The sequence below is a fragment of the Corvus hawaiiensis genome, chromosome 12 (assembly GCF_020740725.1).
Source record: "Corvus hawaiiensis isolate bCorHaw1 chromosome 12, bCorHaw1.pri.cur, whole genome shotgun sequence".
Taxonomy (NCBI): Eukaryota; Metazoa; Chordata; class Aves; order Passeriformes; family Corvidae; genus Corvus; species Corvus hawaiiensis.
Window position 1 is genome coordinate 19,156,214 of NC_063224.1, and position 14,902 is coordinate 19,171,115.

A 14,902-nucleotide genomic window follows, 5' to 3' on the forward strand; every position below is an offset into this window, starting at 1 on the left:
TCCACAGCATGGTGGAAGAAAGATTCAGCCCTGTGCACACAATATTTTTGGGAATACTGCACAGCTCCTCTTCATGCTATCAGCCCCGGAAGCAACTGAGAGGAAAATTACTCAGTGCACTCTGCATTTAAGTGTTCTAGGGGTTCTCTCAGTTATTTAGTGACACGGGGTTGCCGGCATCCAGCACACCAGAGTCAGCTTTAAAACAGGCACTGCCAGCACTGTGTCTGTGGTACTTTTGAATTTAGCATGAACTCGCCTCTTGATAATTTTTTTCAGTGTCTTCACTGAAACTGGCCACTAAAGGGGATTCTTTTCATGCCAGCTGCCCTGGTAACACGGACAAGGTTCTCCAGCACAAAGCTGATTTGGATAGAGATGTACAAGCAGCGCCACAATCCAGATGCCACCTCACGGGGAAATTTCATGACGATTTAAGGAGTGCTGTGTTCACTCCTGCCTGCTGTGGGTTAACCCTGGGAGGGCATATCAGGTCCCTGAGTCCTCTCAGATTGCAACTTTCCCACCATCTAGTGGCTGAAGAGTTACAGATAATAAGAACTCTTCACAGTCCTGTATCTCATGGAGGGGTTTTTAACTTTCTTTTTTGTCTTTTAATAAGGCTTCTTGTTTTGTGAAGCAAGCACCAAGCAGAGCTACTTTACAGCTGGCATTTTCTGCTTCAGCCTCTATGTCTTCATGTTAAAAGAAGTTTCTTACTCCTAATTCAGAGAAGACAGGAGCCCTGAATAAGCCCTTGAGTATTGGCCAGCAGAGAAAAACGAGCTTATTCCCAGCGGGGTATCAGCCTCACCAACTTGTGATACCCTAAACTAAGGAATTGGTGTCTGAGTCACTCCTGACTGCTACACTCACCAAAGAGGATGAACACCACAGCAGGCAGATCATGTCAGAAATATTCTATTTGAGAAGACTTTGGGAGCTGTTAGGGCAGGTTTGGGAGGGTGTCCCCATCTGCTGGACCTCCCCTGGTCTCACACAAGCTCTGGGACAGCACTTGGACATGCAGGGTAAGCTGGGAGCTGTGCGTTTCTGTACAGCTTCATCTGAACATATCCAGACATATTCATGGAATTCAAACTTCAATCACTGCTCCATACTTTGAGAAATGTGCTCCAGAGATGTCAAAAAGGATGCTTTTAACTTATGGCAAACACTGGCTTTATATATATCCTTCAAATGAGTGTCCTAAATCTGTTCTGTGAGCACACACAAAGAGTAGATATTAGCATTTCTGGTATTTCCTGAGATTAATTCTGGGAGTGTTTACAGAAAGCTATGAAAAATAAGACACAGATCTGGCTTTCTGTTGTTCCCTGGCAAACTTAGCAGGAGCAGCACATGAAATGCTCAGTCATGGTCTATTCTGTGACAGATTTTTGCAGGAGTTAAAAAGCACAAAAAAATAATGCTGTTTTTCCAAGATGTCTCAGTAGTTTGTGCTGAAAGCATCAGCCAGTGTGAGCAAACATCCACTTCCTTTCATGTTTCCAAGTAAACAGTGGCACCCAGTAGCTCTCAGCTGCTTCCTTGTGGTGGAAGAAGCAGTGTGAGGAGAAGGCTTTCCATGGCCCATTCCACCTGGGCAGGCTGATGGTGCCCAAGAGCTCACCCCAGGTAGATACTGAATGGCACTGCAGCACTGCTGTGGACAAACGTAATATAAGCAAATATAATGTTAGGGAAAAAAACCCTTTAAATTGGTTTTGAAGTTCTCTGATGCAACCCTTCATGTAGGATTAAAACATTTAACCACCTTAAAGTAAAAAAGCAAAAGCTTTGCCAACCCTACAGAATGCACCTGCATCCCCCATCAGGTCAAACTGCACAGTGCAAACACATCCCACCAGTTTTGGGGAAAAGTTTGGGTAACTCCATTTTAAGTAGATTCCTCTGCAATATTTATGAACTCTGGCCATCATTTTCTAGTTCAAAAGTAACACAAGATCCCCCTTTTCTACTTGAATATAGAAGAATATTTAAGGGTACAGCCAAAAGCAGTTCTTGGGAGTTGAGCTGCTGTAGACTCCCTCAGTAGAAGTCACAAAGCTATTTCCTGTGGTCAAAAGTAATATTGAAAAATTACAACTAAATATCCATATGTTCCTTTCTGCTGACTGCTTTGCCAGTGGAATCACTTGTACTCTCAACTTTCTACTTTAGAATTCTCAAAACATCAGCATCTACCCTTACACTGAACTGAACATACACAGATTTCCAGCTCCTCCTGTCCTCCTTCCCATCTATGACACTTCCATCTACTCTAATCTGTCTTTTATTCATTGCAGTGCTCTATGCTAGCAATTTTTTGGCAGTGGTTTACTGCAAACTCCACTCTACAAGTGAGACCTGGGCAAGGAAACACATTCACTTTCTTGCAGAGACAAGGGAAGGAAAGAGCAGCCAAAAGGGTCCTTGATTTAGGATGAGGAGGACCAAGTTCAGCATTATTTTGAATTATTTGCAATAAAAGATTTTAAGCATTCTCCTCTGATAGCTCTGGGCATGTGAGGAAAAGGAATAGCAGAACTTATTGCAAATTAAGTGGATAACAGACATAAGGCAAACTCCTACCGAGAGTTCTTGGTACCTTACATGTTGTGTATCATCCTGTGAACTCCTCCTATGGCAAAAATAACTCAGGATATCACACAGGAAATCTGTGTAACTGACACAGAGATACAACTGAAACACTTCCACAAAGCTTTTACAAAGTCATTGAAAGAACAGACCCGCTTTGAGGGAGCACTTGAGAACCAGCCTATGGAAATGATGCCTTTTCCTGGTCTTAAAATCAAGAGTCAAACAGGGTTAGAAGGGAAAAAGGGATTTTACCTTGGTATTTATTTTAAGCATCCTTAGGTGCACATGTCCAGGCCGAATGCACCTCCATGCACCCCACAGTGCACACCCCCGATAGGTCGGGTATAACGTTCTAGGTGTTACTAATTAGCAGATCTATCAAAGATTCCCCAATGAGAGGCTCAAGTGAGCCCCCCTCCCCAAGGAACCTTCCCCTGGATGGTTCTATCTTGGTTTACAGAATGTGTTCTGGAGAGGACCTTGGGGTCTGGGGCACACTGATCCCTAACTACAAGGCTTCTAGGATGTTTAGTGTCCCAGCTTGACAAATAAGTCTAAGAATGTAGGGAAAAAGCACTAAGAATACAGAAGTTGTAAAAAATTTATAACAGGGGTATAAAAGAAAAGGCAAAAAATCATCATGGCATCAGAAATATTATATTTTTTGACCACTTGATGTGTATTTCTTTTTCAGAGTTTTGGTATTAACTGCCAATGCTCGACAGGGCACTGGGAGCCTTGGAGATTTTCTGATAATGCTTCTGGGTGAGGAATGCAGCAGCTGGAGTGTGCAGACAGCACCTGAGCCAAACCTGCACTGGCACTGAGGCCACATCTCCAACATCCCCACTCTGCCTGTGCCACAGAGGGGGTTCCTCTCCACAAGCCAAAAATCCACGAAGGAGGGACCATCTTTCAGGAAATACATGGAAAATGGTCTCAAAGCTGTTCGCTTTGCCTTGCTCATCCCAAGGCAGAGCCAGAACCGACGGCTTGTTCTGAGACGGCCCCGGTGTGTTCTCCCTCCCAGTGCTGGTGCTTTTGTCCCTGAGAAAAAAGAGAATCTGATTTAGAACCATCAAATACCAACAGTTCCCAGCCAGCAGCCAGGTGAGTGTTCCCAACAAGGAAACCTGTCCTCTGGGAAGCTGCCAGGGCCTCAGCACCCCCTCCCCACTCCCTCGCCAGAACTTTGAAACAGCAAATTCTGGTTATGAACAGAATTTTGGAACCTGTGTTCTTGTCAGCAGATGAGGAATTAATCAGCAGTATTTCCTGATTTAAATAATGGATAAAGAACCCAGCACGTTGTTACAGAGAGCTCACGAACAAAAAAGTGGCAGAGCTCATTTAATGAATTATTCACTCTGAATTCTTTTGCTAAATCTAATATACAGTCTCTATAGGTAGGGGAAGAGAGGGGGAACATTAGCAGGGTTTAGACATACTTTAGAAATGTTCATGTCAATTGTATATAATTTTCAAGGTTAATGGCTTTTTGGTACAGTATAATGGAACTCCCATTTATTGTACATATCCTAGTTGCAAAACCTGTTTCATTTGCATAATCATAAATTGCAGTCAAGCAATCCTCAGCATGTGGTTATTCATTTGATGAAAATGTAAATTTCAATTTTATTTTTGTTCAATTGCACACACACTGCATTTACTGAATATGAGAAAAAGCATTTTAATTTAACCAATGAATTCAGCTCATTACAACCTCTCAAGAACATTGAGTAGCCCAGAATTTTGGGACAAAATGCATTTTAAAGCAATGATTTACTATTAACTTATCTTTTTATTTTATGTTTTAACACCTAGAAAAAGTTACTCTGTTTATTTTTATGCAAATTAACTCCTTTTAGGATGTGAAATTTCTCTGCTATTTTACATACAAAGTTAGTTTAGTATCATTAAAAAGAAAGGCACTCAATTAAAAAAAAAAATAAAGGCAGACATTTAAAGCTAACATCGAGTGAAATCCATGGAAAAAAAAGAAGTTTTTTGTGCTTGGGACCTAAAAGAGACTCTGATGTAAAAATGAATACTCAGATCAACTGATCTGCTTACACAATTAGAATTTTGGCCTGGCTCTGTTGGAAGAGTAGCTAAAAAAGAGTAGCTAAAAAGCTAAAAAGAGTAGCTAAAAAGCTGAAATCTTTTCTACTTGCAAGCAGAATATATTCCAGAGCCATCCCTGAGAGAAAACGGTCCAACTGTCTGGGAGAAGCCTTGCATACAAACCTGCTTCAAGAGCTTCAAACCACTCTTAAGTCAAGAAACTTTGCAAAGGCAGAGCAAGGTGTTGGAAATGAACGCTGTGTGCTGTCCTTCTGCGGGGTCGCAGTCCCAGCACCGATCCCGGGCTGCCCCTGCCATGGATCCATGGAAATCTCATTCCCAGTTAATGAGAGCTCACTCAGCACCAGAGCCGGGATTTCCCACCTACAGGTGGGGACTGGCATCCTCCAAGGGCCCCTTTGGTTGACTGAAATTAATTTGCTCTGACATTATAACTACTTCTTCTAATTAAGCCGAGTTCATGATCTTTATAGAGGAAAAGTAAAGCTTAGAAAGATGAACAAGCCCAAACATTTTGAGATAATATAAGTAAAAATTTCTACTGACACAACTTTGGATTTAATTAAAAATGTGTCTGATAATCACAGTAATGGGCCTTATTTTAAGAAATAATTTTTATTGCATGTCTTGTGAAGATTAACCTGGATTCCACTTCTCTTCAGAGGTACCACAAGCATAAGTAATTAAACTTTACAAATTGATTAAATCTAGCATTAGAATTCCGCACTTGCTTTGCCTCCTCCAGCCATTCCCTCTCCCCTCCAACAATGTTTTCCTCTGCCCTGTTTAGCTGCAGTCGTTCCTTCTCCTGGCTTTAGGACAGATAATCTCTAGGAATGACACCACCACAGCCCAAGGTGGGTGGGCATACTGTTCCTTTCCCTCCAGAAATCCTGCCTGGATGGAAAAAGATGATTTGGGACATTTGTTCATAATGTTTTGATGTCCCTCACCTCAGCCAGGCAAATAACTGAAACATCTATAATTACCAGGAAGATTTAGTGCCCTCTCACAGATCCCCTGGTGGGGATAAAGGCCAGTCAAGAACACCTGATCTACTCACACACAGCCCATGACCAGAGCTTTCTGGGATCAGCTGGGTGTGCTCCAGCCGGGACCCATAGGTGTGTCCAGCAAAGGGAAATTTGGGATTTTCTCTGCATGGTTTGCAAGCCAAAGGTCACCCCAAAACTACAATCCCACGAGGCAAGTGCAGCCTTTGTGCTGTCTGCTCTGGTAATGCCTGATGGGAGGGAGCCAAGGCATTTGGATCACGGCGTGGGTGAGGAGCCAGCACTGGTAAATGGGGGCCCGTGTCCCTGCCTTGGACAAAGGAAAAACGTTCCAAACAGGAGAGGGAAATATGGACCTTGTTGTGCCTCTGCTCCAGAGCTGAGAAGACTCACACACGTAAAACCTGGTGGTAGTTTGTGGTTTCCTTTGGGCAACTCATTGCTGAATTTCATTTCCCTGACAGATCTCATTAAATTCTGAGGTGTATTTCTGGCAACACCCATGGATGTTGATGATTGCTGTACAACACAAATATTGATTACATATATTTCCTTAGTAGAAAAACCATTTTCTTTTTTCTTATGACTGGTAGTGCTAAGCAGAATGCAATGAACTTAGAAAGCCAAAATCATTGCTGAGCTTGTCTGAAGTATCCTTTTATATTTTAAATATTTTAAATATTAAACTACAAAATTCAAAATTCCAATCTACTGTGCAGTATGGTGAGTTCCCTTATTTTCCCATCACCTACAGTAGACTGGGAAGAGGTTTAGGTATATACTGGGAAATTCCTAGAAGGAAGGATCCCTCCTGGAGCAGAGAGAGGAGCAGCTCGATCAGCTGGCATTTCTCTGGGATGCTCTGGCACAGCACTGCTCATTTCCAGGGCCTGGCTGAAGGTTTTGCTGGGCGTTTTCCATGCTGGGATAAGCCTCCCAGAGCCCTGCAGGGCTCCCCCCCATCCCAGTGCCTGGGCCCAAAGCCAGGGCACACTTTGGGACACAGCTCCCTTCAGGGCCAGAGCCACGCTTTGGCATGGATTTAATGCCTCCAGGCTGTTTGGCAGGAGCTCCATGGGAATCAGGTAAACTGAGTGGCACCTAAAAACTGAATGATTTTCCATGTGCTTCACACTGCATTATCCTGTGGAGAGCTGGACTGCTGAATTTCACAGAAAACAGTCTGGGGAAACAAAAATAATAGTTCATAAAACCTACTAACCTATTCGCTTGGGAGCACAGCTTCATTTTGCAGACCACATTAGGAGCTCCAAGTTCAGCTCCTTATGTTTTAATTCTAAGCATCTCCTTGTTCAATTAAGACAACTCAATTAATTTGGGGTTTTTTCCCAGTTTCTCTTAAGTATGAAATGACTCCATTATTATTCCGGGCAACATGGCACAACATAGAAATACGGATTAAAGAGAAAATCAGAACTAGATAAAAATAATGTCACATATTTTATATCTATTCCAAAACTGAAACAAACAAAAATATTCTCTTGGTGTTTGCTTTAGCAGCTTCAACTCTCACCAGGGGATTAAAAAACAAAGTGGAGGAGTAATTCAAGCCGTGGCTCAATAACTTAATTGAGCAAACATGGTTAATGCTCAAGTTTCTCCATCCCATGAAATAAACAGGGGTGTTCAAGGCAACAAAGCCTCCCACGTCCCCCACGCAGAGATGATGTGTGTCATGGGTTGGAGACACCCCGTTTGCCTGCATGGCACTGCTGCCACCAAATCTGGGTTTGGATGTACGGGATAATGACATACAAAACACCCCAAACAAAGTGACCCCCTGACCATTCATTGCTGAATTCCTGACAATTCTGAGCAGGAATTTCAACAGCTGCAAACTGAGAGCTGCCTGATGAAACAAAATGTAATTTCTGGAGAGAAAATGGAAGCAGCATTCTCATATAAGACCACCATGAAGTGCTTCAGCATTTATGTACATAATACACCCACGGTGAAGTTTTGTCTTTATACTTTCAAATAACCAGGGATTCCATTTAATTATGTACATAAATAATGGATAGCACTCCTTTCCTTGTACTCCATTATTGCTCTTTCTTTGTTTATTTATAAATTATTTGCCAGGTTCATTCTGGAAAGAGAAAGGATGCTGTCTCCTCCAGGAAGTTTAGAAATTAGGCAAAACAGAAATAGAAAAGGGAGGGAAACTCTGTGCCAGTTTTACTGTTTTGTGTCCAAACAGCAAAAAAAGAGGATTAGGGTATAAAACTTGTTCCAAATTGAAAGGCAGAACCCCAGCTGGTACAAAATGCAGCTATGCCAACTGACCAGATCCAAGTGATGATATAGCCCTGGATTTTCATCCATCCTATCAAATGCTGTCAGCAAACTCATTTCATTAAAAGAAAAAAAACCAACAACAAACCAAAAACAAACTAGCAACAAAACCAAACCAAAACAAGGAAACCAAAGTAGTAAATTATCAATGAAATAAAATAGAATACTAAATCCCCTATCAGCTGTATGTTTTTGGTTTGAATGCAAAGTCAGTTCTGCCATTAACACAGTTCTGACTTCTTCCCTGCGAAGCTCTGGAAACATTCTAGGCTGGAGAGCCCTTGGTAACAGGCTTGGACTATCAGAGATACAAATTTCACTGTTTCTTTCTGCTACACTCAGGAATGAATTGAAAAACTTTTTTAAAATAAGAGATTAAATTAGCAAAACAAGCCTGTTTTTAAAATGGAGTAAGGAGTGTTCCGTTGGTTATCACCTCGAAGGATTTTCATGCCCCAGGACTACGATGGTGGCATGATCACAATTCAGCTTTAGGTACAGGGCAAGCAGGGCAATTATCCAAATGTAACCTACAGTTTTTCAGTTTTGGATTCTGCCTGTATTGAAACAGGAATGAAATTTTTATTAAATTTATAGGAACGCACTTGTTAGGACCATGAGGGAAACACATTCCCTAGAGCAGCTCGTGTTGCTTGCTGTAACAGCACACAAAATACAGCAAACCTTTATCAGCAAAACTAAGATGTTTGGAGAACCTAGGCTTCCTTTAATATCCTATTATCCTTCATCCCTGAAGCAGGATAATACACTGGATATAGTTATGTAGCCCAGAAGTTTCAAAAAGAAAAAAAAAAGGAAAAGGTAATAGAAGATGCAACTGGGAGAATAATTTTTAATGAAGTTGTTTCACCTTTACCCTGATGCAAAAATGTGAGGCTCTTGAATAACCATCTGGGTTTACATCCTGTGAGCTGGAATATAATTGTATGACCTGTGCACAGCTTCAGCCTCTCATCAATTGCAGCACTCTTGTGAATCACACACTTCAAACCTCCTCGTCTCAACTGCAAAGCAGCTTCACCAGGCAGCACAGACAATGGAGAGTACAAGGTAAATTCATGTTTGTGTTGGGCCTGCAGGAGGATCTCTCACAATCTGACTCAGTCCAAAATCTTCATGATTAAGGCACTTCAACTCAGTCAGCATTTTAACAATGGAACAGAAGTGGCATGTGTATTCCTTAGAGCCTTCCCCCCACAAAAGGATTCCAAGGCACCATCCCATAAAAACCCCACATCTGTTACTCATGTGTTATAAGCAAGAGAGTATTTTTAAGAGACCTGGACCTTCTCAGGGCCAAGCATAAGAAGCAACAACCCCCATATTTGAGAAATGCAAAATCTAAAGGGTTGTGTCCAAGAGGATCTGGGGTTTCCCAGCTAGTGGGAAAGGTAACAATTCAAGACATTCTGAGTTAAACCAGAATCAGATATTGACAATCTCTGAGAATAAAAGGCCAAATCAATGCTTTTATAACAGCTTTTGTGTGCAGGCTCGTCTCAGAGATCTGATTTCAGAATTATTGTGCCCCAAAACCAGAGGACAAGCAAAGCTTCCAGCCAAAGAAATGTGACTGGAAAGAACTTGATGCAAGGATCATTTGTCAGGCATTAAAATAACTTTATTTATAGACTGATAATACTTGCCACAGGCAGCAAAGTTAGAGATTTCCAGAGCTCACAAGCAGGCTCCTGGCCCCAGCTTCTATTCCCTTGATTGAGGAGAGACAAGAACAGAGACTCCCAGGCTTTTGCAGGTATTTTTGTCTCTAAATGCAGAACCTGTGAAAGGGATATGACTTGTGATGGAGACTTGTTCTCAGGCTGCTCATACTTGGCCATGAGATGCACATTTTTGTCACATTTTTATGGAAGTTGTGAGCAAAACTAAAATTACCTATTAAGGTACAGAAGCTCCTGGGCTTTTGGTAGACATTTGAAAGTCTCTGAAATATTTCCTTGGCTTCTGACACTTAAATTGCATGGATGAGTGGAAGTCCTTGGCTCAACATGACACAGCCTCCACCTGACATCCTGCTCTTGAGCCCCCTAAAGACTGATGCGCAATCCCAGCATGGACATGCACAGACCATAAATCTCTACAGGAAGCCCTGAAACTTTAAGTATTCCTAATTCCATCTGAGCCAGCCCATGTTCAAACAAAGCTGCCCCTGAACTCAAGGACAGCCAGGAGTGCCTGAGTAACAATGAGGATTTGGATGTTGCTGGTGTGTTGCTAGAGAGAAGGAAAGACACAGAGCAGACTAAAGAAACCTCAAGTTTCTAATTAGAGAGGCTGTGAGGCCGCTGCAAGAAAACAACCAAATGCAGGGTCTGTAAAATAACACTGTGTTCTTTCCAGCACTTTATATTCTCAATGGGCCTGATCCAATCCTTATTCAGAAAACATTTCACAGACTTCAGGCATGTTGCTATGCAGTGATCTGCGATCTGTTTCATTAATCCAGAAAAATTCAAACTAGGAACACAACAGCCTTTGATAATCCCCAAGCACAGCAACAAAGAGGAATGTTTACTACTATCTAGTGAGCCATACATAATATAGCTCATCATCAAACTTCCTTCCTGCACTAACACAAATTGCAATATCCCTCGCACCTTCCACAAATATCAGAGTTCTAAGAATAAAAAGAACAGAGCCAAATTAGATGCAGTACCACTAAAATAACTGTACCCAGCAAGGATTACAGAGTGAGGCAACCAGAAAGCTCGTGTGTAATTTTACACTGAGAAATAACAATTTTGAGTCCAAGGAAGTGCTCTTTGCCTGCTGCAAGAAGGTGGCCTTGGCTGCTCTCACAGGAGAACTAGAGGTGTAAAACAAACATCACCGTGTCTGCAGGGAGCAGAGTCTCAGTGCTGTGCTCCCCTGGCACAAACCCAACCTGTATCACACCCCTGGGGTACAAAACACCTGTCTGGAACAGGGAATCCTTCCCAGGACACACAGGTGAGGATTGTAATGGGTATGGTTTACTTTCCTACAGAACTTTCGTTATTATTTTAATATAAAGACTCTTTCTGCTCTGTAGCATTGAGCAAAACATTTAAAGTACAGATTAGTTATGACTGGTGGGCTGATTTAAATAAGAACTGGTTGCAGTTAATTACAACAAAAATAGAAAGTTGCATTTTGTATATTTAGCACTGCACCACCTCTCTTTACAAATGTACCTTTAGAGTGCTTTTGCTGAACTATCTCTGGAAATCCACTGATGTTAAATTGTTTTATCCCATTCTGCCTCAGACTTCAGTGTATTTTAGGAGCTGGAAAAAACCTGTCTTACTGACTGCAGCAAACCCTTCCCTATAGTGCAACCCATTCCCTTCTCATTGTGTTCATCTGCATAAAGGTAACTTCCAAGTGTGTCTCGATTAAAATGAAGATACACAAACAGCAGCACAGACAAAGGCAGGTGTGGAGCCAGAGCAGTGGAGGGGAGCTCTCAAAACAACCCACGCTGCTAGCATCCAGCATGGGGTGTGCCATGGACCCCAGAACCAAGCACTGGAATGGTTCCCTGCAAAACAACAGTGGGAATTTGTAACCTGTGAACTCTGCAAACTCTGCAGGTACAGACAGAGCTGAGCCAATGAGCTGTAACATCATTTGTATTGATGTATTTTAACATCAGTCAGCCCAGGGCAGTAAAGGCAGAGGATGACTCCAGGTTTGTTATATTTGAGAAACACACGTCAGCTGAGGCTCCTGCCTTTCACTGCTCTTAGCCCAAACAGCAGATTATGGAGGAAAAGGGGAGAAGAGAGTCTGGTGATATTTCTTTGAAGCCTGAATTGCATTTAGGCAGTTTGTGCTCACCTCTCTTACATTTACATCTCATGAATGCTCTAAGAAACAAATCTGCCAACGAAATGTCTGCAGAAACTGCAAATTTTTATTAAATACTGGAGCACTTGCAAAAAAAAAATGAATTCATAATTCAGAAGCACCAGATATTAATGATGGAAGTCAACTTAGAAGTTTTATGGTCTTGGAACATGAACCACACGACTTTATATGTTCAATCACAAGACCCAGTGCAATTCAATTTAGGTAAACCAAGCACTTGTAATTGATTTCTTCTGCCTTTAATTTGCAGACACAGATTAAGATTTGTTAGTTGACACGATTCAGAGAAAAATAAAAAGTATATATTGGTTGCTGACAATTTATAAGGAGAAAAAGTGCTGAAAGAGAATAAAATAAAACAGTCACTTTGAATTACAGATTTTCTCTAGAGCATCTCCTGGGAGGCATTTCTGGGTAGACAGAAAGTACAGTTTTGTTTAATAAAATGGAATGTGCTAGAATACAAACTCTGCCCTTCCCACGATGTCAAGGTGGCTGGATACATCTCCTAACTCACAGGTGACAACCAGCACAAAGTACAGGTTTTTAAAGTTACTTCTGGCTCTGGTACTTTTCAAATATGCACAATGCAAATATTTCTGCAGGAGCCAGTTCTGAATGATGAAATCAGGCATTTCCAGTGCTGACAGGTACTGGGAAAATTCAATAAAACAGAAGCACTCCAGGCTCACCCATCTCCTGCGATCACTGGGGAGAAAAAACCCAATGTGTTTTTCTTATTAATGCTAAAAGACTTTTTTTCTTGAGTGAAAAATAAAGTATGTGTTGTTTTAAAGGATGTGGGATATCAAAATATGCATATATATGTACGTATGTATCTGTGCAGGGAACATATATATTGCTGTTATAACTCTTCACTCAAAGTGGTCGTTTCCTGATCCCTTAAAGAGCCCGTCCATTAATTAAGAACAGACAATTGTGACACACAAGCTCAGCTCGTGAACCCCAGGGAAGGTCTGGAGTGAGCAAGGCAAGAGATGGAGACTGGAAAGGTGTGGATTTAATTCTAACCTGAGCTGCTGCATGACCAAAGGGAAATCACTTCCCTCTTGTGCCCCCTGCCCCTGCCCTGCCTTTTGGGATGGGAAACTGCAGGAGGGGAGGGACTGCTGGAAATTCTCACTCTCTGAGGGATCCTCCAGTTTCCAGAACCACAGGGACACCACTCAGGTGAGAGACACAGGGGATGTAAATCCATTTCCATCACTAAAACAGAGCTCTACCAGGGAAACACAGTGACACAGCACACTCTGGGAAGTTCTGTGCTGCACAGAAACAGAGTTTGGTGTCATGTGCACATGGAGTGCTTTGGATCCATAACCTCCCGGACAAAGCAGGAGGGGATCAGGAATTCCTTGCACGAGGGGGGACACAGAGTGGAATTTCTGAACTCCAAGAGAACGGTTTCCAGCCTCACGCCTGTGAGAGCTGCCTGGTGGCTCCTGAAGTTATCAGCAGGACTGAGTGCAGTGAAATACTCTGAGCTGCTTTCAGTGAGTATCCTGCTTAAGTGGCCAGCGAGATTTTTATCAAAATGCTAAAACTCTCCAAGTTCTCCCATATAAGTGGGCTCCAGATCTCTGCAGGGTTGGTTAATCCAGGCACTGTAACTGAATCCATTGCCACCTGTGCTCTCTAAAATACAGATTTTTGTCTGAAATGGAAAGCGAGCTCCATGCAATGCCACACTGCCCACAGAGAGCTTTGTGCAAATCCCAAACCAAAGATGCTGTTACAAGTTCCTCCTAAGCAGAGACCAGGTTTTGGAAAACATTAAAGTTAAAAGGCTGCACATGTGCTTATGAATTGGGCATTTCCCCCCTTTTTCCTTTCTCATTAATGACAATAACTTTAATGAAGGCTGAATAGGTGAAAGATGTGTCCCTTTTATTCACTGTTCCTCATCTGAAGCTTTAATTATAGCTTCACCACTCCACAATCACCATGAGGTAGTGACAACTGCAAACCCAGAGGAGGGGTAGCAGAAGGGATCATGGCATTCAAATATGCTGTTACTCTGCAGTATCCTAAATATTTTTGATTTAACAAGCATAGACAGGGAAAAGTACATATGTCAAATAATCTGAATTTATCAAGTTTTCTATGAAATGCAGATGCCCTTAGAGGTGAAAGAGTTTTGATTAGGAGACGTAGAGCATTGCAGAGATGTTGCATATGCAACATTTCTCAGACTAGATTCACAAAGTAGCCTGCAAACTATTTTCTTGTTAGAATTCTCAGGAACTCTGACAAACTGCACTGCAGGCATGGCACACTAAGTCACTAACACTGTAATTAGCTGCTTTATAACCCAGTGTGACTACAGTCCTCAGCTGTGAGATAATGAAATAAAACATTCCTAATATTACTCTCACAAATATTAATATGAAAAGTGGATATATTAGCTTTCAAGAGAACAGAGAATTAGCCTGGCATGGAAGCACTGGGGAAAAAAATGGAAAAATAATTTCTTTTTGGCAGCAATGAAGAGAGGTCACAGCATGAGAAGGTAAAACATACCTGAGGAATACAAATCATTGGATACAATTTGATGATCATTTCTTTCAACAGCAGAACATCCTTCTTCAGCCTTGTGCCCACAGCCCTGCCGTCCTGAGCTGCTGAGGAGCCCAGCCAGGCCGGGCCGTGCCCCCACAGCCCCAGCCAGGCCCCCACAGCCCCAGCCATGCCCCCACAGCCCCAGCCAGGCCCCCACAGCCCCAGCCATGCCCCCACAGCCCCAGCCAGGCCCCCACAGCCCCAGCCATGCCCCCACAGCCCCAGCCAGGCTCCCACAGCCCCAGCCATGCCCCCACAGCCCCAGCCATGCCCCCACAGCCCCAGCCAGGCCAGGCCAGGCCATTCTCCCACAGCCCCAGCCAGGCCAGGCCAGGCCATGCTCCCACAGCCCCAGCCAGGCCATGCCCCCACAGCCCCAGCCAGGCCATGCCCCCACAGCCCCAGCCAGGCCA